Raw genomic sequence first — 25,454 nt, 5'->3', positions numbered from 1 at the left:
TTTTATGTTTCAGTAATTCAGAGAGAGGCTATACGTATACAGCTTAATTATTGTGTTACTTAAACATTAATTACACTCATCATGTAGATTCTCTTGAAATAAAATCACTCTGTAAGTAAAAATTCATCATATCCTAAAATTATGTTGCTGGCGTTTTAAGGATGTACTTTCCAAAAGTAGTGAACAGAACAGGGTGAATAAATCCTTAGGAACTTCTGCTTTCCAATGTGTTCCCCATAAAAAGTTTATTTTCTTAGAGTGTTCTGTGTTCTATACTCTTCTTAATGCTTAATTACAAGCCATAATATATTAATAGGTTTTCTAAGCCAGTACAATTTTTTCAATCAGGCCACAGGTCAGAATTTTCAATTAACTTTACAGTTTAATTCAATAGATTTCAAACATCATTGGTACAAGATCATTTCTGGTGCTCATAAAAAATACAGATTTCCCATCTCGAGGGAATCTGACTTAGCAGGTATGGAGTAACATAGGGGAAGTTCAACTTTTAGCAAGCACACAATGTTACTTATTCCAGGTTGTCTTTGCATCACACATGGAAAAATGCTGCTGTAGTTAATTCTCTGATAACAGCTACCTATGTGAGGACCTTCTTTTATTCACTAAACATTTATATTTTTTCTCTCCTTTGTCTCCTTCTCATCTCCTCTGTTACATCCTTCCCTTTCTCCTCTTCCTTCCAGATGATATTCTCCATTGAATAAATATGGCACGTACTTTATATGAGTTATCTTGTATAGTATCTCTTGGATGTCAATGCATGCTGAGAGATACTATGACACATATAATTATTACAGCTGAAGTCTAACTTGATATTCCATTTTATCCATTCATAGCATTTAGTACTTATATGCAAAATAAGGACTATTTGGAGAATAAAAAAGATACAATCTGCATCGTACTGAAAATGAACTAGCATTGAAAAAATCTTAAATGTATATGCTAGTTAGAAGTAGCAAATGAAAGGTCTTGAAATGTGTGGTATTTTTCTCTCACCAGTGTATATGGGTAACAAGCCTGTGGGACCAAGAGAACTGTTCCAATGACATTATCTGAACTAGAAGCCAAATCCCTTACTTTGTATCCAGCTGACAAGGTGATGAATAATATCACCAAAACAGGCACTTCTCCCTTTTGACACCACTAAATGTCAGGTCAGAAACTACCATACTGGAATCCACGGAGCCTGATTTAATTTTATTTGGCTCTATTTTTGCAGGGATAAAAAGGAAATTAGATTCATCTGACTTTGAAATACTCTTATTGAACTAATTTTACAAATATTTTAGAGCTTTCTTAAAAGCACAAAAAAGTTATTGTGACTAGATACTGAAGTCAAGGAAAAGCAAATGGGAAGTAGCATACTTAATAAATGTTTTCATAGCTCTCAGTCCACACAACTGAACTATTAGCTAATGACAAGTTTAACCACTGAGCTATTTCAGTGTTTCCAGTTACAGAGTGGCAGAGTATCTCCTAGAATAAAACAAAAACAAAAACAGAACAAAACAAAAAAACCTCTAGTTGATTTTCTTAATGTTTCACAGATTTCTGAACTTAAGTGAAATCTACATAAACATTTTTAAATGCTGTAATCTGAAAGAACTCTGTCTATGAGATACTGGTAATGGGGATGCTGCTGCCTGTGCATCATTATCACACTGTCTCTATTTTTATTTTGAAATTTATGATCAAGTGACAAACAGAATATATCACTGACCGTCAGGCTAAGGCAAGTTTATAACTATTTCAATGTGATATGAAAGAAACATTTTCAATGTAACCATTATCTCATTGTTTATACCCAAAAGTAAGTTTTATTTGATGTATTTTATAACATGTTTAAGCAAATTCATCAACTCAAGCTAAAGAGTTTTTCTATTGAGATATCATCTCATACCTGTCAAAATGCTAAAATCAACAACACAAGAAACAAGAGGTGTTGGTGAGCATGTGGAGAAAGGGGAACTCTCTTGCACTGTTGGTGAGAATGCAAACTGGAGCAGTCACCCTGGAAAACAGTATGGAGGTTCCTCAAAAAGTTAAAATAGAACTACCCTATGACCCAGCAAATGCACTACTAGGTATTTACCCAAAGGATACAAAAATATTAATTAGAAGGGGCACATGCATCCCAATGTTTATAGCAGCATTATCTACAATAGCCAAATTATAGGAAGAGACCAAATGTCCATCAACTGATGAATGGATAAAGAAGATGTGGCATACATATATCTATATCTATATCATCTATATCAATATCTATATCTATAATATACAATATTACTCAGTCATAGTAAAGAATGTAATCTTGCCATTTTCAATGACATGGATGAATCTAGAGGGCACTATGTTAAGCCAAATAAGTCATATAAAGACAAATGCTATATGATTTCACTCATGTATGGAATTTAAGAAACAAAACAGATGAACATAGGGGAAAAAAGAAAGAGGCAAACCAAGAAACAGATTCTTTAAGTACAGGGAACAAACTGATGGTTACCAGAGGGGAGTTGGGTGGGGGATGGGTTAAATAGGTGATGGGTATTAAGGAGGGCACTTGTGATGAGCACTGGCTGTTGTATGTAAGTGTTCAATCACTAAATTAAACACCTGAAATGGTGTTTTATTTTAAAAAATGGTCAAAAAGGCTAACTTGTGTTAGCCTCATTGATGTTAGAATAGAACTCTGTATAAACCTTTCTTGATGTTTCCTGTCAATAAATATCAAAGCATTAAAAATAAGCATACATTTAACATCATTTTAAAAGTTTATTCTGAGTAATTACAAAGACAACTGCATAATGATATAGATGGTCACCATATTATGCAATGAATTAAATATATTATAAAAATGCAATAACAGAGGACTACTTTAAAACTATTATATATTCCAAAGAGCAAATATTATGTAGATAACTCTGACTTACAGATGTGAAGATTGGTCAAGATGTACTATTATAAAATTTCTGATTATAATTTTTATATTCTTATTTTGTATTATATGGCCATATTTAAAAAATACACATAACAGATTTACATGCACATGTTTGTACAGATAGTTAGAAAGGAAGACAGCTAGATATTTAAAATTTTCAAGATATATTCTAATGTAGTAACAGTTATTGTCTCTGGGAAATGGAATTGTAAGTACTTTTCTTTTTTTACTTCAGGCTGCTTGTTGATTTATATCTCTACAATAAACATGAGTATTTTGTAAGTAAACAATAATGAGAGTATTGTGTAAATGTTAGAATAACAAATCTCTAGACTATAATAATTGCAATTAAAATAAAAATTTTAAATATTTTAGCAACATAAACAATTCTGTTTGGCAATATGTGAATACACAAAATTGTATATCTGCTAAGATTCCAACTTTGTGTTATAAAAGTTATCTGGAATGGAACATAGAACACTGATGCCAAAAGTACTAGATTCTAGAATTATGAGGTTTTTTTTAACATTTTAAATGTTAATACTATTATAAAGTTGTTTGAAAAAAAAAGTATGAGCTCAGGTATGTACATCCAAAATCATAATCTATAAATATGAAAAGCCTGTCCTGGAGTTCACACATTCAGTAGTTATTTATTTCTGAACATCTGGTAAATGGGTAAGTTCCTGACTGACTATAAAAGTAGAATGTGGGCTGTGACTACATGAGCCTAACTTTTTAGATTAAAAGTTAACAAGTGTAATCAGCTGGATGTCTTATTTATATTTGCTTATAGACAATGGCATGATGTCTGTATATTTTTAAAAGGAAAAAAGCAAATTCTAGGAATCAAAAAGTAATTCATCTAAACCTTAATACCTTAAATGTATCAATCATAAACATGGAATTTGCAAACACTCTTAGAATCCTAAACCTACATGGGACACCTGGGTGGCTCAGTAGGTTAAGCATCCCACTCTTGACTTCGGCTCAGGTCACGATCTCATAGTTTGTGAGTTCAAGCCCCGTGTTGGGATCCATGCTGACAGTGCAGAGCCTGCTTGGCTCTCTCCCCGACCCGTCTTTCTTCCCCTCCCTGCTTATGCTCTCTTTCTCTCTCAAAATAAATAAATAAAAAAAAAAAAAGAGAGAGAGAGAGAAAAGAGAAAAGAATCCTAAAACTACACAGGGAATATGAGTTTAAGTGTGGAAAATAAACCCCATGGCCATCATTCCTTCATTTACAAACATCTGTGATATACAGGCACTGTGGTAAGATCTGGCACAGAAGTTCCTTATTCAGTCACATAAGACAGTCCCTGCCAACTAAACAGTATGATCTGGTTGGTGAAGATGGGCTCCAAACACCCCCTCCCCCCACCCCCCGATAGTTCAATGGCCACAGATAATATGAACTTTTATTTCTGGTCTCAAGGCCTTCAGTGAATGAGAATTCCGGAATATCCCTTGTGGAAGGGGAAGTTCTTTCATGGGTTAGTGTAAAATAAGATGGAATTTGCTCCATGTGAGGTTTTCTTTCTTTCTTTCTTTCTTTCTTTCTTTCTTTCTTTCTTTCTTAACCATGCAACATTATCTTTTATTATGTATGGGCTTTTAAAATTATTCCCTCAATCTCTCCATACACAGGTAAAAACAAATATACTATTTAACACATTGGAACTTGCAAATATTGACCATTGCCTAGAGAAGGGAAAATTATCCCTAAAACATGCTTAACCAGGAGGCCAATTCATCTGCCAACCTCCAAGAACATGGAGATGAACATGATAGACAGACTGTCCCCCTTCTGAACCTTCATTCATCACCATTTGATAACCCTTCTTTAGGCCCAGATCAGCAGCACATTTTTTGCCAACAATCATTACATGTCCAAGAAGACTTTCATCATCATCTTCTGCTACAGAAATCTGGGATATATGTTTCTTGGGTATCACCAGAAAATGTGTTGGTGCTTGAGGGGAAATGTCATGGAAAGCAAGACACTGGTCATCTTCAAAAATGATTTTGCCTGGGATTTCCTTGCGAATGATCTTTCCAGAAGATCGTGTCACCATCAGGCCAGGTGACGTGAGCCTTGGCGATCTCATCAGCCATCTCGGCCTCCCTCCAGCGCCCATATGAGGCTTTCTTAACCATTCAATTACATTCGTTAACAGGATGGAGTTCAATAACATAAATAAAGTAAAATAGACCAAGAAAAGAAACAAGCTATTAAATAAGTGATCAATGTTTTGGGGAGATGAAGAATTTACAAAATGTTCACATTTATTTTGTAGAGTGTGCATTCAGAGTATAGACTCATTTTAAGATGGCACTTTTTCAGAATCATGGTCTACCCACTAAAACAGAATGAGAAATCAGAGAAAAGTCAAGGATTAAAAATTATTAAAGATGAAAAAACAAGAGCTACAGTTAGTACTAATTGAATTGGAAATGATCTAACATGCAAAATAAACATTGAGAAATATTGTACTTTAAAATATTGATTTAAAATATTTAATTTTGTTGTAATAATTATGATAATAAATAATTCCCCCTAATTACTGCAAATCACCATTTAAATTGCAGAGAAACTATTTTTAATTCAATTTCATTAATTGCTTCGATATGAATGTCATATGAAGGAATATTATAGAATTTCCCTCACCAACAGCTTTGATGAAGGAAAGACTATCATCAGATAAATCAATACTTAGTGATCACTTACACTGTGCTAAGCACAGTGAGCGCAAAGATTAATGTAGACCCTAACCTAATTGAGGAAATAGTGTAGTGGAAAACAGAAAAAAGTTTTCAAAATACTTTCAATATATGACGTACTATTACTGCAAAACTTTAATGCACATAAATAGTCCTAAAGGCAACACAGAGGCAGTTACTAATTTCCCATGTAATAATCAGAGGAAGCAAGTGACACAGTAGGAATGACATTTGGGAGATGATTTCCAAGATATGCATGACTTTCTCAAGTTGAAAAGTGTGAACAGCATTCTAGACAGAAAGCAACAGCATAATCCAAGGCCTGAAGGTATGAATGTATGTGATATTTTGGAGGCCTTCTGGTGTCTCTGCTAAAAAAAGTTATATTAAAGTTATATTGTATGAAGACTGGGACAGGCCATGAAGTTTGTTATGAATGTAATGGAAAGCCACTGACATGATTTCATGAAGGGTATGATCTGTCCAAATAGAACTTGAGCTCCTAACAGACAAGGAAAAAAAGTAAAAAAAAAAAAAAATAGGAGAGATTACTGGAAGACCCATACCCTTAAATCCAAACGTCATATTTCACGAAAGAACAAGTACTCAGTGGTACTGGAGAACAGTGAAGAAACTGAGAATGGAGATGAAGAACATTTATTTGGACTTCAGAACCATCTCAGTAGTGCAATGGAAGTTAAAACTTGAATGCATGGAATTGAAGAATAAACAAAAGTAAATTCATGTGTATCAACTAACATTTTCATACATTTGCTCATCAAATAAAAAACAAACAATGAGCCATGTGGCAATTGTTTGAAAGAGAGGCAGAAATATTGAAAAACACTGTTGTTTAAAATGAACAAGAGCAAAACAATCAAAGTGTAAGATGACAGGAAGGAGACAGTGGAAAAGAGGATATCAAAGGTATGAGAGAGAAATATGGCAAAATCCCAGGTGAGGAAAGGAAAGCAACTGAGAACACAGGTGTAAGATTTGGAAGGTGACACTGCTTTTTGGGAGAGAGAGAAGTGAGGATATGGATATATTTGGAGGTTGAAGGATATAATCTGGTAGAGTTCACACCCAGCAGCTGGTTTCATTGAGTTAGTTGAGTGAGCAGTACAGTAGTAGCATTTAAGGGTTGGAAAAAGTAGTGAGATTTGAGTTGGCTGCTTTGGGGAATGAATGAACTATGGCATTCTGGATAGGAAAAGGGACAATTGAGTACCCTGGAAGGTCCTACGAATACAGAGACCATGAGCTCTATTGGAGTCAATACGTAGTTGCTGGATTCTCAGGTAAGTTGACATTTGATCTGTGTCTTTGAAGAAGTCATAGGATTTCAATGAGTAAAGAAAGATGACAAGGGCATTTCAATAAGGGAGATAAACATAAAGGCCTAGAGGTGATTAAGTCTGTCATACTTATGGGCAAAATAATTTGGGGACAGTTGTCCACTAAAAGGTATATGATAGAATATTAAAAACAAGGGGAAAAGATTATGGCTAGAAAAGAGAATAAGAGATAGCACTAGAGAGACAAAATTGAGGTAGATGGAGAGGACCCTGACTGCCACATAAAGAAGCTTGAAATTCATTCTTTGGAAAATAAAGGAAAAGGCTTTTAATAAGGGGATTGAATTAAACAGAAGATTTTAAAAGGTAAAGTCTGTGGTGGGAATGTGAAACCCAGACTGGATTGATAGAGACTGTATTTATGTAACCATCTACCTAGAAAATCTAATTCTCATCCATTAACACCAATTCTGAAAACTAACATACTTTACACAAACCATAGGTTTAACTGAGTAAGTTGGTTCATTAATCAAATAATTAGTTCAATTAGAGATTTTCATTTCAGTTGACCAGTTGTTTCAGTAAATACACATCACTATAAGCTTTTTTGTTATACTATGATTTTCTCCACAAGATTCATGAACATTCAGAAATTGAATATTAAGATGTTACATTCCTTGTTAACACTTACTGAGTTCCCCATCCTCTAAGCATATGTGGTCAAAACTACCACATTACAAGTGAATACAATTTGCAATTTGTAACACAAAGAGAAATTAACCAAGCATCCTACTTTTCTGTCTGCATCCATAATATGACACATGCACACATTGCCATGTTTGCTTCCCATCTCAAATAGTCCTCTTGTTTCCAAGAGTATAGTAAAATTAATCTAACTACTCAATGGACTTAAACCGTATTCAATATTCAGTTACCACGGCATTTCTGTATGTCTGTGTGTGTGTGTGTGTGTGTGTGTGTGTGTGTGTGTGTGTTTGCGTGTCTTACTTTATTGGAAAGAAAAATAGTCCGAGATTTGGAGACTTGGGTACATGTCTGAGTTCTACAAAATTGAGCTTTGTGTCCTTAGATGTATCGGTTAAATTTATTTGATTTCAATTTCTTCGAGTGGAAGAAATAAAGGAGTTGGATTATCTCCTTTCCTTGCCTGAGGCTCTAAAATACTCTTCATTTTTTAAAATCTGTTTCATTATTGTGTGCTTTCAATCTCTGGTAAATCCCATAATCTATGTGTCAAAAGGTCCAACTTAATCATAGGCTGTGTCCTCTGCTGTGGTTCAGACATGTCTGGACATATTTGTCAACCTAATGGGACAGACTGGAGAGGAGCGGATTTATGTATTCCATGTGAGTATCCTTCTTCGGCTTAACAAAGAAAGGGTGAACACTGTGCTCTTGGTTAATAATTATTGGGGAGGTCAAAAATGGAAGGGATAGGATAAAGACTCTTTCTTCTGATTTTGAAATCTGTTTGAAATCCCAAACTGAAGGAGAGTGATGCTTACAGCCTCTAAGAATAAAGCATGACACTAAGCAGGGGAGAGAAACATTTCTGTTAAGAACAGAACATTCGATGAACACAGGCCCTGGGAACTCCTGGAAATAACACAGGGCAGAGGAGCAGACCAAGTTTTTTCCATTATACACATGGGCAACAAGCAAGAAAAATAATTAAATTAATGCTATATATATTAATTATGTCTATAAACATGGACCAATGGAGCTAGGGAAAACTGAAATTAAATTTGGTTATGATCTCATCTGCAGCACACAATCCTTTTTGCTTCCGTCTCAGAATAAAGTATTTATATTAAACAGTTTGTGGGATATAAGCAATCCTACTTGGCCAAAGGCACATCTGGCTCTAAAGTCATCTGCACATTCTTCCCTCTCCCTTCTCCCATTTAGACATACCTCTTATGCTCCCATGACAGCTATTTGCACCTGTAATGATATTCTTCCTTTTGTACAATAATTTCATATAAGCTAGTCTTAACTCAGAATTTTTGAGCTAGTACAAAGACGGAACCCTGACGGGGCACCTGGGTGGCTCAGTCAGTTGAGCCTCTCTCTTGATTTTGTTTCAGGTCATGATCCCAGAGTCATGGGATTGAGCTCTACATCAGACTCTGCACTAAGCATGGAGCCTGCCTAGTATTCTCTCTCCTTCTCCTTCTGCCCTTGTCCCCTGGTCACACTTTCTCTCTCTAAAAATTAAAAACAAAATCTTTAATAAAAAATGGAAGAATCACGTTAGTTTTTAAAACTCTGCATTAACAGTGTTTAACTTCTCTGACATGTCAATAGCAATTGACATTGTTGGTCCATACCCTCTTCCTGCTAAAATGTTTATCACTGAAATTCATGGCTAAGATTCCCCAAATCTCTCCCTGTTTCTTCACACTCCCCTTGCTAGTGTCCTCCTGATCCTGATTATGTACTATGCCTCCAGGCTCATGCTTTTCTGCCCATTTTCATCCTCTGTCCTCTTCTAATCTAGGTGATCTCAATGGCAGGTATGCTGAGGATTCCCATGTTATCTACAGTTGGAACTCTTTCCTAACTCCACAGGAAGATATGCAACCACCCACCCAACCAAATGTCCAAAAGGCATCACAAGCTAAACATGTCCAAAAACGAACTCAATTTTCCCTCCTCCATATTCCCCCACAACTTTGCTCTTCCCACACCTTAACGCTCAGGCCAAAAATCTAGTATTCCTCCTTGATCTTCTTTTTCCACACATTGAATTGAATCCATCCGTATATCCATATATCAAAATAGACACTTCTCAATTTCTCACCATCCCCCTAGTCCAAGACACCGTGATATCCCTCCCACAGTGCTGATGTACCTTTTTCACTAGTCTCTCTGTATCTACTCTTGCCTCTTGCATTTAATTCTCTATGCCCAGGAGCCAGGATGACCTTTTAAAGATACAAATCAGAGCTTGTCACTCTGATGGTCAAACTCTTCAGGATTTCCATTTCAAATGGCGAAAATCCAAACTCTTCTCTACTGCAAGGTCACTTCCTATATCTCTGAAACTCATTTCTGACCCCACTTCCCCACTTTGACTCTCTCCATTCCATGCCAAAACCATTTCTATTTCACAGTGTTTGTAGTCAATGTTCACTCTGCTTAAAATGTTCTTCTAGATCTTCGTGCAGGTGTCTGCTTCATTCATTTCTCCAATTAAATATCATCTTCTCAGAGGTGATATCTTATCTAAAATAGCATTGTCAGTGTAAGACCTCCCTTTATTTGCTTCTCTGCTTTAGTTTTCTCTATAAATGTTATGACTACCTGGAATTGAATATTACATTATATTGTATTGTATCATATCATATCATATTTATTATATTATATCGTATTTTTGTACAATAGTATATTCCCTGTCTTGGTAGGTGGTACCACTTCTTATTCTTCCTCCAAGGCACAAAACCTACAAGTAATTTTGGCCTGTCTTCCTTACTACTCAAATCCAATGAGCCACTAGTTTCTAGTAAGATTCCCCCTCCTAAATAATTTTCTCCTCTATTCTCTATGGCACTAAGTTTGTGTGTTTCTATTTTAATATTTTATCACCTATTTTTGGATTCTGTAACAATTTCCTCACTAGTCTTCCTTCCTAAATTTGCACTCCTTTCCCCTCCCTTTATACCATCACTATATTCTTTAAAATGAAAAAGTATTCATTTTTTTCTATTATGTGAGTCTGTTCAATTATCTTCCTAGCTCTAACCCCTCTGTAGCCTTCCCACAGCCCAGAGGGACATCTAAGCAATCAGGTGGGTGTCTAAAGCTTTCACCCATCAACGTCTTTGCACAGAATATTCTTTCTACTTTGAATATCCCATTCCCACTATCTTGTTCCTCCTAGAAAACTCCCTGCAGCTTTTAAAATACAATTTTGAGGTTTGTTTCTCCAGGAAACTTATCCTTAGTCTCTAGACAGAGTTGCTCTTTCTTCAGTTCCATCTCTGTATTTTAAATGTGCTTCCATGATTGCATTCTGTATTCAGTGTTCGAATCATTACCTTAAATGTTTGCCTCCCCTACTAATCTGAGAACCCTATAGAGGTGAGCACAATGTTTTATTCATCTTCTAATCCTCTAGATGAAGACCTAGAACAGACTTGAAGCACAGAAGGCTTGTGAATACATGAATATTTGCTGAACTCGAAAATACACTTCCATAAACTTATGTATAGTTGTTTTTCAATAAACCATCCATTTTAACGAGTTTATTTTAAATTTTATTTAAACCTCCCATCCCTTGACTTGCAAAGTAAGTCTGTCACTGAGGAGGGCATAACAGGAAGATGTTCTTTAACTTTAAAGTGCATCTTGTAGAGAATTGCTTCACACTAGAAATCAGAACAATGGGAACATCACAATAAGAAAGTACAAGTAGGAAAAAGGAAAGCATGGTAAGAATAGAAAAGGCACATAGGTATACTCATTGGTGACTAGTTAGAACCAGTCAACCTGAAATGATTTTATGTGATTTACTAAGGAAGCAAATATATTTGCTTTCAGTTTCCTTGTTTTAAAAATAATTTGATGTTTATTCTTGAGAGAGAGGGAGACAGAGCACGAGTGGGGAGGAGCAGAGAGAGGGAGACACAGAATCCAAAGCAGGCTCCAGGCTCTGAACTGTCAGCACAGAGCCCGACACAGGGCTCGAATTCACAAACCACAAGATCATGACCTAAGCCAAAGTCAGATGCTTAACCAACTGAGCCACCCAGGCGCCCCTCAACTTCCCTGTTTAATGTTTACTGTCCAACAGAGGTGAAAGCATAAATGAATGAAGGAAAACTCAAATACAAATCTCAGGAGCAGGTCTTGATGAAAGGAAGGATTCCTTGTCTTTATATAGCCAAAGCAAGCAGAAGCATTTGGTAGATCAGGAGCAGGAAGCCTTCAGCCCAGGTCAGTGTTTTAGTTTATTAAATAGGAGCCTCTACGACAAGCCCTTAACTATTTTGAACCTCCATTCTCACTTCTGTAAAATGGGGAAATGACTCCTAAGGACCAAGAGCCCTACTCTCCAGTGGGAGCTGATGGCTTATAGGTGTCAGTGTGTGCAGGTACCTCTCTTCAATTCTGTAAGTATAGCTTTTTGTGCTTGAAATGTCCTACTCTGGCCCGGCTCTTCACCTGATAAGACTCCTAGAAAGCTTTCCGTTATAGCCTCAGGAAGCACTGAACATCTCTGCACACAATTTGTTGTCCACAACTTATTTGTTCATATGTCTGTCTCCTCTTATTAGACAGTGAGAGAGTAGGAGTCATGTGGTTCTTCTCCTCTATGTACCAGACGCTTCCATCATGATGTTTGACTGATACTAGACACTTAATGCAGATGTGTAGAAGAGATAAGTACAGAAACGATAAATATAAGGGATATCTTCATGGCTCATTCATTTGTACATGCTGGCTTACTTCAGCTGCTAGATAGGCCTTGAGGTAAAGAGAAGTAGACATTCCAGTCATAGAATGTTTTCTCCCAAACAAACCCTAAGGAAATTAGGGAAACAGATATTCTTTATGTCTCTGGAAATATTTTTCAAACAGCTTCTATCATCACCTGTGAGATTCTCTTCTCTTAATTTTACAAAGCAGGATATATAGCACAGATACAGTATTACATATTTTTTTTTCTTTTTCTTCTAACTATTTTTCCTCTACAGAGGCTACCTACAAATAGGTACCTAAGAAATCTCACCCTAGTTTCTGGCAACTCACCCTATTTTATTTCACTTACAGAAAGAATTGTGCTTAAATTGTTATGAATGGGCAAAGGCATTCCCTGGACTGATTGTATCAGAAGTTACAGAAGCAAACATTTCATTTCAGTTTCCTGAATTTGTGTCCCAATAGTAGAACTGTCACCAAGACAACCTGCGTCCTAAGCAGTGAACCTCAAAGATGGGCCAAACATATTCCCAGAATATCTGCATTCAGCAAGTGCTTAACCAAAACTTTCAGACAAAATAGGAAATTCTCAGAATTCACTTGGAAAGGCTAGCAGCAGAATGACTATAGACACTCTGGTATAAAACAGATGAATAATTCTCAAAAGAATGGCAAAGATAATGAGAATACAAAGAATGGAGGTGTTGTCAGGCAAAATAGGGTTTAGATTTGTATGAATACAAGCCTTCAAAAAAACTGAAGGAAAATGATATCTAGACAGATTCTATTCGATAATATAGTATATAGAAGAATATTCTAATAGGTGGTAAAACACAGAATAAAATATCTTGGACTAACAGGGAGTTCTACCTAGATGCCAAATGGTATATGACATGTATATGTCATGTATATCATATATACATATACATATATATATATGTATTTCATCATTTAATCCACTACAACCCTATGATATATAATTATCATTATTACAAGTGAAGAACAGTAAGATTCAAGAAGCTTATGAAACCTGACCAAGTAGCAGAGGAAGCTTTGAACTCAAATCTCCTTGGCTCCAAAGCTTCTCTTTACACTTTCACACCAGTGATTCTTAAGCACAGGCTTATCATTTACTTGGCAGCAAAACCGGAAGAGATTCATGAGGACGGAGCCTGAAATTCTATGAATCTAACATCCTATGACTTTATATAAAGCCATTAACACACATTAAGTATAAAGCCTATGAGCCTGTCTAGTTCATGGATAGGTTTTTAAAAACGAAAAGACAAAGAAAAATACTGCTCTATGAAAATAATCATTAAGAATTTTTGGACTCTGTTGGAAATTTGATGAAAAATTTCCCTTCAGAATGCTTTGCATTTTAATTCAAGGTGTTCATGGACACCTTCAAGTTCATTCATGAACATTTCATGTTTACCTAATACTTAAATCTTAACCTTTTTCCAAGGACTTGTAATAATTTCAGCTTTTAGATTCCCCATAAATATTCAACCTTTAAAAATTAAAACTTGACTGAGGAAAAATTCTGATGTTTTGATTTGAGGAAAAACATTGATTTGACCTCTAGCCGGCTAAGAGTATTTTACGATTTGCATTTTTATCACTGTATCTTTGCATCTGATTATTTTAAGAAGACATATATAATTGCTCCTGTTTTTCATAGCAACTTTTAGCTTCTTGTGTGTCTTACCAATCTTTGTTTGGAAAGAAAATATCTTCTTTGTTTTGGACCTCTGTGCTTTTCTATACTATATACTTTATTTCAAGATATATATTTTTCTCTCTACGATAATTTCCCCATAGTTTATAAAAGATAACTTTAACTTCCTATTTTCATCTGTCTTCTTTTGAAATGCCATTGGCTGATTACAGGACTTAAGATCTGTGATTGTTAAAGTGACGAGTTTCCAATGGCATATGCATGAAAGAACAGCTAATAGATGATATCACTGAACACACCTGACAGTTCAGGGGGCCTGGAGTTTTAAATACTATACGTGCATTCCCTTTCACTTTCATGGACATATTACCAAAAATTCTCATTACTGGGCTCCACTTATGTACCTATGGCTTTAGTCAATAAATTACATATTCTCAAAATTAGCAAAAATAATTAAGAATAACAGAATTTAGGGGCACTTGGGTGGCTCAGTTGGTTGAGTGTCTAACTTTTGGCTCAAGTCATTAGTTTAAGTGGCACATCTGACTCTGTGCTGATGGTGAGGAGCCTGCTTGGGTTTCTTTCTCTCTCTCTCTCTCTGTCTCTCCCTCTCCCTTTCTCTCCCTACCCCAACCCTCCCCTGCTTGCTCTCTCTCTCTCTCTTTTTCTCAAAATAAATAAATATAAGAAAAAGGAATAACAGATTTTATTAAAAAAATTCATAGAACTTCCTAGGAAATCATGAACAGTCTTGTTGATCCATGTGAATTGAAGGAGGAAATATGATATTCTGCTATCTTAGGACTCCAATAGTGCCCAATATTAAAATTTTTAAATTATCTAAGCACAGTTAACAGACATATAGAGGACAAAATCAAGCCGGATTTAAGCGACAGAACTCCAATACCTTTGTGATCCTTTCTGCACACAGACCTCTCAGAGAGGATTAATGGTTGGAGAAGAGCTTCCAATCCTTGGTTCAGCCTCTTACTGAGTTGCATTCCTAACAGGGATATGGTGCATCACTGTAGTACTTACGTCCTTCAAAACTACAAAGGAAATAAAGCCACCAAAATAGACCACCAGCTTGTAGACATGCTAATTGCCACATCTTGAGTAAACTACTTCATTTCTTCAGGCCTCACCTTATATGTAAAGTGAAAATAATAATAGTGCTTGCTTTATAGGGTTGTTGTGAATATTAAGTAGATGAACATATAAAATGATACATGATATGAGCTCAATATGCTGCAGCTATTACCACAGCATAAATTTCTTCCCTGCATTGCATCTCGTTTTATAGAAGAATAAAATGAATTGGCTTGCATTTCAAACTGATTCCACAGCTTTAATAAATCTAATATTTTATTAATCTATATTTATGGATTAGTATGAAATAACACAGACACATGTGCACACACATTATCAAAATATTAAGATAAGTTAACGTCACATGGCTCTCCCTTAAGGGATTATATTTTGATAGCCACATATGCTTTGGCTATAGCTTTGAGTCATTTCCAAATTTAAAGGATACATAAAATTTGCTAATATACATAAGCAATTTTACCATCTAGTAGTCCCAATGTTGGTTTGGTTATATTGTAGAAAGTAAGAAACAAGATATTTAAGCTGAAATACTGCTTCTCACATACAAGTCCCAAATTGCACAGGCAATTTTTAATACTTAGAGTCCTAATGAGACAGCTTTACATGCATCTTGAGAAAGCAGAAGTGGAAAGGCTCACTCTGTCATGGATGGTAGGGCGGTTAAGTAACACTAACTGTACATAGTTACCAGATTTAAAATAGGAAGGATTATCAATGATGAATGAGATGGTACCTAACATAAACTAATTTGTAAATAGGGTGATAATTTTATCCAATTAAAAATTTAAAAGACAGAGTATAACCTTGAAGAAAATTATGAATGCCCTAAGAACAAATGCATGCATAGAGGTAAGAAAGTAATTCATACTGTGCTATGCAGATAAAGGGATAATCCATGGCTATAGATATTGTATATAATGCGTGCATGCGTGCACACAGACACACACACAAACAAATCAAAAGATATAGTAAATTTTAAAGATCAAAATCCAGCTATCAATCCACAAGGGTGGAGTGCCTCAGCAGCATATTACCAGGATATGAAAAAGGCCTATAAGACCCATTGCACAAACAGCTGTGCTGTCTCCCTCTACTTAGTTATAAGTAAGTATCCATAAAGTCTTGCCTTGGGCTTATTAAAGATCCTCAACTGAACCATTAAGCCAAATATTTTAAAGAAAATAGAAAAAAAAACAGCAGAAATAATCCTGAATGCTTGATAACAAGAAATGAGGGAACAGAAACGAATAAATGAAAAGAAGCAGCTATCTAAAATGGCTGGAAATGTGCTTCGGGGAGGTAAAGAACTGTATTTGTGCAGGGATTAATTTGTTGGCTCGTTTCAGTGATATAGGTCTAACACACATGGGGTAAGTCTAGGTGTTTTCTCAGGCTTCTAAATGTAAACACTTCTATCTGGGGTGCTAAGTATCCTAGTTATTAATGTAAGGGTATTCTATGCGAAATTCCTGTATTAACATTTTAAGATCAGAAAAAGGGCTTTTTTGGAGGTGTCCTGGGCCTAAACAGAGGGAGAGGATGAGAGGAAGAAGTACACTAGAACAGGATGACAGCGGTAACCTCAGCTGAGAGCCTGTGGGGACCCTTATAATGGACTATACAGGGAGGTATTTTCACTTTTGTTTCTCTCCTCCCCACACTGGTGGTCTTGGAGCTTCGTGTGGACCATTTGAAAATCTGACCTGTCCTCCTAAATGCCATGGATGCATAAAAGGAGAGCAGAGAGCAAGGAGTGCTGCATCTGAGCTACTGCAAGGGTAAGGGGTGGGAGTAAGGGCGAGCGGTTGTTGGTGACTATTGATGGAAAATAGCATCATCAGAGTATCCTTGTTTCTGCCCAACAAGAGATATATTTACAGTGCAGTTTCCAAGCTTAAACTGCTTCTGCCAAAAGGGGTTTAAAATGCCAGGGCTCTTGACAGTGAGAGGAAACGTTGATTGTGCAGAGCAAATAAAGCTGCCAGGACAGCACAGACACAGACGTGACACAATTCAGGTCACAGAGATGGAGGGCTGTAGAACCACAGGGCAACCGTCACTTTGGATCACAGGGAAAGAAAAGCAAGGCCTCACTCAGAATTTAAAGACCACTTAAAAAGAAGCTAGACACCTCCCATAACTTAGCAATAAGAGCCCTGAAACAAGACTGGGCATTCTAGTTTTCAGGACAGGAGCACTGCTAGTCACTGGTAAGGATACTCAATGAACCAGAATTCATCTCTCCTGCTCATAGGTTACTCTGTGCTATCTCCTCAGAGAGGAAGACACACACAGGTTCACAAACAATAAGCTGTACTCCCGCATCAATTACTGAGACTGGCATGAAGTCGATCACTTTCACCATTACACAGACATTTAAAATATTTTTTTGTAAAATAATCTTTAGAAACACCTGATTCAGGAACACTTTAAAAAAAATTTTTTTTAACATTTATTCTTTTTTTGAGAGACAGAGAGAGCCCAAGCAGGGGAGGGACAGAGAGAGGGGGGAGACACAGAATCCGAAGCAGGCTCCAGGCTTTGAGCTGTCAGCACAGAGCCCGATGCAGGGCTTGAACTCATGAAACACGAGATCATGACCCGAGCCTAAGTCGGACGCTTAACCGACTGAGCCACCCAGGCGCCCCTGGAACACCTTATATAACACTTCTAGCCAAGATTCTACGGCCTAGAGGTGATAAAGGGAGGAAAGCAATATTCCTCTTTTTACCAAATTCTTTCTTTTTTTTTCTTTTTTTTTTCTTTTTTTTTTTTTTTAAATTTTTTTTTCAACGTTTTTATTTATTTTTGGGACAGAGAGAGACAGAGCATGAACGGGGGAGGGGCAGAGAGAGAGGGAGACACAGAATCGGAAACAGGCTCCAAGCCATCAGCCCAGAGCCTGACGCGGGGCTCAAACTCACGGATCGCGAGATCGTGACCTGGCTGAAGTCGGACGCTTAACCGACTGCGCCACCCAGGCGCCCCCCAAATTCTTTCTTTACAAAGATTATTTCTCTGGTTATACTAATCCTGCTCTTGTTGACCACTTGTCCAAACCCGCTTTGATCTTTCAGAGTATGGACTCTGATTTCATTCCTAGAACTTGTCCTTCTGGGCCTTCCAAACCATCACACAAATTTGTTCATGAACATAATGTTAATATTCTTGGCTTGGCTACAAAGGTATATTGTCACATTTAACTGACTTCTAATTTGCCTGATTTAAACATAAAAGAATCATTTCCAACACATAATTTGAATAATATTTTTACCTTGTTCAATGAAACCTCTTTTGGGCTATATTTTAATTTATCTTCGAGAAACCACTTCAGATTGGGAAGACATGATCACAGTCTTACACATGTGGACAATGAGGCAAAGTTTCCTCATTCAAAACCAGCTAGCTAGCTAATCGCAGAGCTAGATGTAAAGCCCAAATCTTCTAACTTGAGAATCTGCAGTGTCTGTACACTGCCCAGCATTCAATTTTTCCCAGTAGGAAACTGAATTTTCTGAAATAGTCAATTTCCATAGAAACTAAAGCAACCAAAGGAGGAAAAAAAGAAAGAAAAATCATCATCAACTAACTTCTTTAACATTTTGTATTGTCCATATTCATCATACTAATATGGCATGTATTTGTATTTCATACACACACATATATTCATAATCCCTTTACTCTTTTTAAAGCAACATTTTCTATTCATACCTGCACATTCATGAATCACTGTATATACATGCACTGACCACAGTGTGGAAAGACATAAATGAATATTCATTTTAGAATCATGATACTGACAATTTTAACTCTTTCCTCTGAAATAAGCCTATTGACAAGTTAGAAGATAATACTAATGAAACTACATTGTCATTTAAGGATTTCTGTTTTTTTCTTTTATCAGGTGCAAGGCAATTTCGAATATAAGTTCTTTTTTTAATATAATTTATTATCAAACTGGCTAAAATACAGTGCATTGCAGTGTGCTCTTGGTTTTGGGGGTAGATTCACGTGGTTCATCGCTTACACACAACACCCAGTGCTCATCCCAACAAGTGCCCTCCTCAGTACCCATCACCCATTTTCCCCTCTCCCCCACCCCCATCTTCAATACTAAATTTTTTATTAAATAAACAGTGGTGATGAAGCTCTATGAGAATCAGATGGTATTTCATCCCCTTGTCATATGCTTATTAACCATAATTAAATTCAGCCACTTCTCTACTCAACTCCATCCATCTAGACTGCTTTAATTACAAAACATGACAGTAACCTAGAGAATGTTGACATTCAAGTGAATAAAATGAACACTACTAAACTCTGTGAAGGAAAAGAGAACAAGAAAAGGACATGGACTATTCCAATATTAAGAATTCTTTCTGCGCTGTTGAGACAAAGCCAGCCCCATTTAATGCAGATGATGTATAACTCAAGTGAGTGCTGACAAGAAAGTAAAATCGAAGAAGGCAGGAAAATAATTTTTCACCTGTTAGTGAGCAGACCAAAAGTGCATTTCTACCTCTAAAGCACCTTGCAACATAATGGAAAACCAGGTGAAGCTAAGTTTAAAGCTCATATAAAAGTATTAAATAGCTTTCTGTTTACTGAAGGAATTGATATACTTGACAGGTGACATTTCTGAGAGGTAGACTATTGCCAGTGGAAAAAAAATTAAATCTATCACAAAGTCTATTACTGAGAAATAATAAATGGTATGTGGATATGAAAGGAAAACACAATATACAGAAAAATTGGGGGGTGTTATAAGGTAGTTTAATTCCTTTAAATATAGACATAGCATAACTGTGACAGAGTAACAAGAGATAATTTGACTTACCAAGAAAACCATGAAAATATGCAAAAGTAACACTGGGTTGAACAAATAGGGCAGTTGATGGTCTTGGCTCTGCTATTTAGTAGATCTGTGGCAAAAGTTTCACCTTGCTGCTCTTCACTTCCATAATCTTCAAATTGTAGCAAATACAGCTATGCTACTAGACTCATACAATGATTTGAGGATTATATGAGAAAATATATGGGAAAGTTTTATGGTAAAGTGTAAAGCTATGTAACTACATTTATTCAGATGCCTTTAATTTTAAAGTAAATTAATAAAGGGCCCAATGAAGCATTTATAGCTGAAGTCTGCTCAGATATCACCAACCTCTTTCCAGAACATCGATTTTCAATAATTGAGAAGTTGAGAAAAAATGCTAAGTGGTTGGATGGAGCTGGTGGCACTTCTACTTTATTGGGATAACATTTCAACTCAAGTTCATTTTTTTAGGGCATCCTCCTAATATTCACTCAGTGTCCTAAACAGTGACCGTGTGCTATGCAAACATATCATAGTAGCCATCTAACTCTGTAGGCAGGGTAGTATTCCTATAGTAAAACCGGCTAGGACTCTCCCACCACACAATCATCAACAATTGCTCACTTTCTTTTGTATGAAGTGTCTCCAGAGTATGACAAGTCTCCTGCCATGATTCTTATTTCCCTTGACTGTTCTCTTTTCATAATTCCTCCTCTCAAACTATGCACTAATAATTCTATACTACCTGCCTGTAGCCATATTTACCAGACTCTTAGAAAACGTTATACAGTATTGATACTGCTGCTGTGCTCTACTCTGTGATCGCCTTTTGGTTCACCTGAAGAACCCTCACTCTTACCGCAAGTTCGTTTGAGTGTATAGTCTCTTCTAAGTCTCCTCTGCCCCCTGGGCAAATTGGTCACTTCTTCTTTTGTACTTACACTATGTCCTAGATATAGAAGTAATCCTAGAACTTTGAACACTTGTTATACCTAAGGAAGCAACATAGAGCAGGGGAAGGAGCATGGATTTTAGAGTTGGAAAGTCTGTATCAGACTCTTGGCTATTCGGCCTTGTGACCCTTGACCTCTTAAAGTCTCAATTTTATTATCTGTAAAATGGGAGTGATAATAAGCTGAATTCAAAGAGTTAAATGAGAAACTATTCTGAAATAATTGAGTTCCTGGCATAGAAGTAGTACTCAATAAATGTTACATGGTAGCAAATATGAGAGTTAGCAGCAGTAACAATGATAGTGGTCATTGTTTACATGAAGGTCTTCCCTTATAAAACCAAAAATTTCTTCACAGCAGAGATACAGTCCATTTCATCTTTATCCTTTGTGCTCAGCAACGTGCCATCACGTAGTATTTCTATTAAAAATGAGTATGCCCAGCACAACACTATTTAATACACTGGCTCTCAGATAAATTCCTGACACCTTTCTTCTGTTGCTTGTAACACCTGTGGGTGTAAAACTGTTTCCCTGGCTTCCTTGCCATTATGCTTCCAGTGAAGTTTGGCCAATGGGTGGCACTGGTCTAACAAGGTGCCACTGTTTCCTAGGATTCAGCAACAGCGCCTCTTCTCTGTCCCTCCAGCTTTAGGCATGGAGACAGCATGTGGGGATTATTAACCTTAGGATTGCTTCACTTTCCTCTACTTGTTCATTCAGCTGTTCTATCTAATCCTAATGACCATATTAAATTCCTTCTATTGATTTATCTGGCACAAATACGTCTTCCTGGCTAAATCCAGGATTTTCTCTCTCGCGCGCGCTTTTTTTTTTTTTTTTTTTTTTTTGCATCTGATCTTTAGTTCTCGTGACCCACAAAGTTTAAGAGGAGATAAAAAACCCTGCCTATTTCATAGGGTTGATGCATGGGATCAAGGAAAATAATGGACATGTCAGTATTTTGAAACTATAAAATGTTGCACAAATATAACATTTTGCTCTTAATATTTTCAATTGAAAAGGAACAACTTAATTTCACTGATCTATAATAGTGATGTTCTAAGCGATACCCATGTCTTCCAGTGACACCATGCCTGTAACTTACATGGTTGAATAAAGAGAAGGACAAAGTCTAAAAGATAACTGAGTTTGGCAGAGCAGAAATTTATAAGCTCATAAGTCAGAAGATACTGATAGAAACAGTGAAAATTATGCTTTTACTGCAGACAAGGAACCACTTGGATGACAGCTACCTGAGACTTTGCTGCAAGTCTTAACTTTGCAGATGAGCAACCATATTAAACTCCACAAGAATTCATGCAATGGCAGGTCATATTACCCATTTACTTGAGAACAATGCAAATAAAAACAAAAGCAAAATACAAATGCAGATAGCAAGGTTTTGCTTAAGAATTCCAACTTTCAAGTAAATTTTTGAATTCTGAATACATATTACAGAGCAGCTATCTGATATTAAATAAATTAATAAGATAATTAAGACAAAATTATTAATCACAATAAAATAATTAATCAATACCGCAAGTAAAACCTAAGACATGTTAAATACCGTTTTGGAAGAAACTGCTTAATGGTGAAATCCAAACAAGGTCTGTAATTAGTAGTGAACCAAGTCACTTTCCTTGTTTTGATAATGTATTCTGGTTATATAAGATTTTATCATTGGGGGAAGCTAGGAACTCTTCTGTACTATTTTTGCAACTTCTTGTGAATCCAAAACTATTTCAAAATAATTTTAAAAAATACTGTGCTTAGAATGTCAAGAGGATGTATAATACAGCAGAAAAAAATCCATTAAAAAGTTGAAGTGCAAAATTTGAAGCCTTAAAATAACTTTTTGCATGAAATTAGAAATGCAGTTCTTACTCTGCTATATAACTAATACACTTATGCATTTTTTAAATCACTCCACAAACATGGACTGTCAAGCCATTATGCATTGAATATGTTGTCATATTTTCCTTCTGATGTCTTTTATCATTCGGGTGATGTTCTATCCTCTTTTCTGATCCATCTTTCACTTGTCCACGGGTTTCAAGTAATTTAAACTCCTCTGCTTGAGGTTCAGTCATCCCCCAGGAACATCCAAGGACAACAAGTCACTAAATCCTCCACAGCTCACTTTTCAAAATGACAAACAGACCATATACCTATCAGTCAAACAAGAGGCTCTGATCGGTTCCTCATGATATTTACCTCTAGGTTTATGTGTATAGTTTGAGTAGTACGAACAGAAGAAACATCTGGACAAAGAGAATAGTCCCATTCTTAATTCTGCAGATGTTTGAGAACGGACTTGCATATATCGTAGGGATGGATTCCACCCTGAGTCTAGGGATCCCTGCAGTTATTCAGGATGATACCTCAACCCCAGCTCTAACAGTGAGTCTAGTTATGTAATTTCACACAACCATTTCGACTTTCCTCCAGATGAAAAACATGCATACATTCTTTTCTTTCAGACAACAGAATTTGTCAACTTCAAAGACATTCTTTTCAAAGAAGCAAACATACGCAAAAGAAAACTGCTCTCTAGGCTAGGAAAGTGTCTACCCTGGGACTTTATCTCCTTCAAAAATGTTACTTCTGTCACAGGCACAGAATAAGAAGTCGGGAAAGTAAAAAGTCAGTAGACTCTCCCTCTTATTTCCTCCTTCATATGTAAAGAGTTGTGGGGAAAGCACCATCTGTGACATAAATGAATGCTGTCTGACTGAGGAAGTTCTTAGCCTCTCTGTGCCTCATATAAAAAATAAAGTAAGTTATTTTTAATGTCTGTGATGAGCTTAGATGAATTTGGCACAGCTTTTGGCACATGAGAAGCCCTCTTCCTGAAAACTAGGAAGACAGAGGTAGACATATTATTCAGAAAAATACCTGGGCACCAACTCTGCTTTCTTCCCACTGATAATTCACACTAATTTTACTTCAAGAACAGTATGTCAAATATCGATAAATATTTCCTCCAGCAGTATTTCATGGTTGGTCAGAGTAAGTCTTCTGCAAAGAAGACATTATCCCTAAGAGTAATAGAGCTGCAGCACAGCAATCACTGAATCTTCTAGATCTTCAGAGACCCAATATCGCCCAGGCAGTGTCTCATCTGCAGTCTGTGACCCTGTTAGGGGCTCTAGAGAATGAACATGAGGTGTACATATTTTGGGGAATGTAAGGGGAGAAAGGTGGCTCTACCATCTCTGTTCTAACTTTTAGGGCCACTTTGTTTCTGTTGCAATTTTTTTCCTTACCTTGTCTGATACAAACACATACACACACACATACACACACACATACATGTACACATGATGTATATGTATTTAAAATGCATGTATATGTATACATTGTAAATACACACACACGTTTTTTGTTAAATCTTGACTAATAAAATTGAGTAATCTCTTCTTGCTAATTCACTACCCATTATAATCAGTGTAGCTCTGAGACTTTCAGCTGCTGTAATAATCATCATTGCCTCCTTTCTTCACTGTAACCTTATTTCCATTTGAGACCAGAATCAGGGTTCCCATTTGCTATGCTGAATCGTTGGAAACCTAAAAGAGAAACCATGATTATACAATTTTGGTTAGGTCCAAACCAGAAGTGCCTTCCTGTTCCACCAGATGGCAGTCCCGCATCAGGACGGAAAAAAAGGGGGGGAGGTGGTTGGTAGTATTTTGGATATAGAAGTATGTAATTCTGGTATTTTCTGCAATGGGAAAAACTGATAAATATGCAGGTTGGGTTAGTAAGAAATGAAATGTAGGTGTTTTGTACAAACTCATCACAACTGTTCTGCAAAAATAAAAAAGCAAACAATTGAAACTGCCTGAATTAAAAATATTTTGATGACTAACCTAAGCTCTGCTACGTGACACTGCAAGAGTTGAAAACAAACCCACAAAACATAGAACGTGTTCAAGTCTGTGGATACAGTCACTATCTGCATGTGGTTAGTATTCTAAATATACCTCTGCTTCATAGCTGCAAATTGCCTCAAGTTTTTCATTTGGAAAGTGGGCATGACGAGGCATTGCTGGTAGAATTAAGTTAGAATGCATGCACATGCATGAACAAGCTACAAGGAATTGTCTTTCTGTAGTAATAAAGGGATTGAAGAAGACCTAGTTTTGCCCAACAACATGTGGAATATGAAGCTTTTCCATCTGTCTCTCATAGCACCTCTCACCAAACACTAGACTAGGTAGCTGTCACACATTCCCTGGGGAAATCCAGCCCAGAATCACTAGCACAACTCTCATGCCAGTAGCTCGGCTCTGCTCCAAGACTATGTCATTTGCTGGCAGTAAGTGATGCTAATGAAATAGCATCTACTTCAGGATGCCTGATGTGATGGCCATGATGGGCTAAATGGCCAGTTCCATAGACAGGAATGGGTAAACTCACACTTGGAGCCTTGTAACTACTGAAACTGGCATCAACAGGCTTTGTTG

The 25,454-nt window shown here is 36.5% G+C and overlaps 1 protein-coding gene and 1 pseudogene across 4 annotated transcripts in view; both read right to left on the bottom strand.

The window, feature by feature from the left end:
• ADGRB3 (adhesion G protein-coupled receptor B3) overlaps positions 1-25,454 on the bottom strand; it is a 728,500-nt gene that overhangs the window by 555,787 nt on the left and 147,259 nt on the right. The window lies entirely within an intron of this gene.
• Positions 4,122-5,089, bottom strand: LOC101084877 (annotated as a pseudogene).

Source organism: Felis catus, chromosome B2 (genome assembly GCF_018350175.1).
Source record: "Felis catus isolate Fca126 chromosome B2, F.catus_Fca126_mat1.0, whole genome shotgun sequence".
Lineage (NCBI taxonomy): Eukaryota > Metazoa > Chordata > Mammalia > Carnivora > Felidae > Felis > Felis catus.
This window is presented reverse-complemented; position numbering and strand designations above follow the sequence as displayed.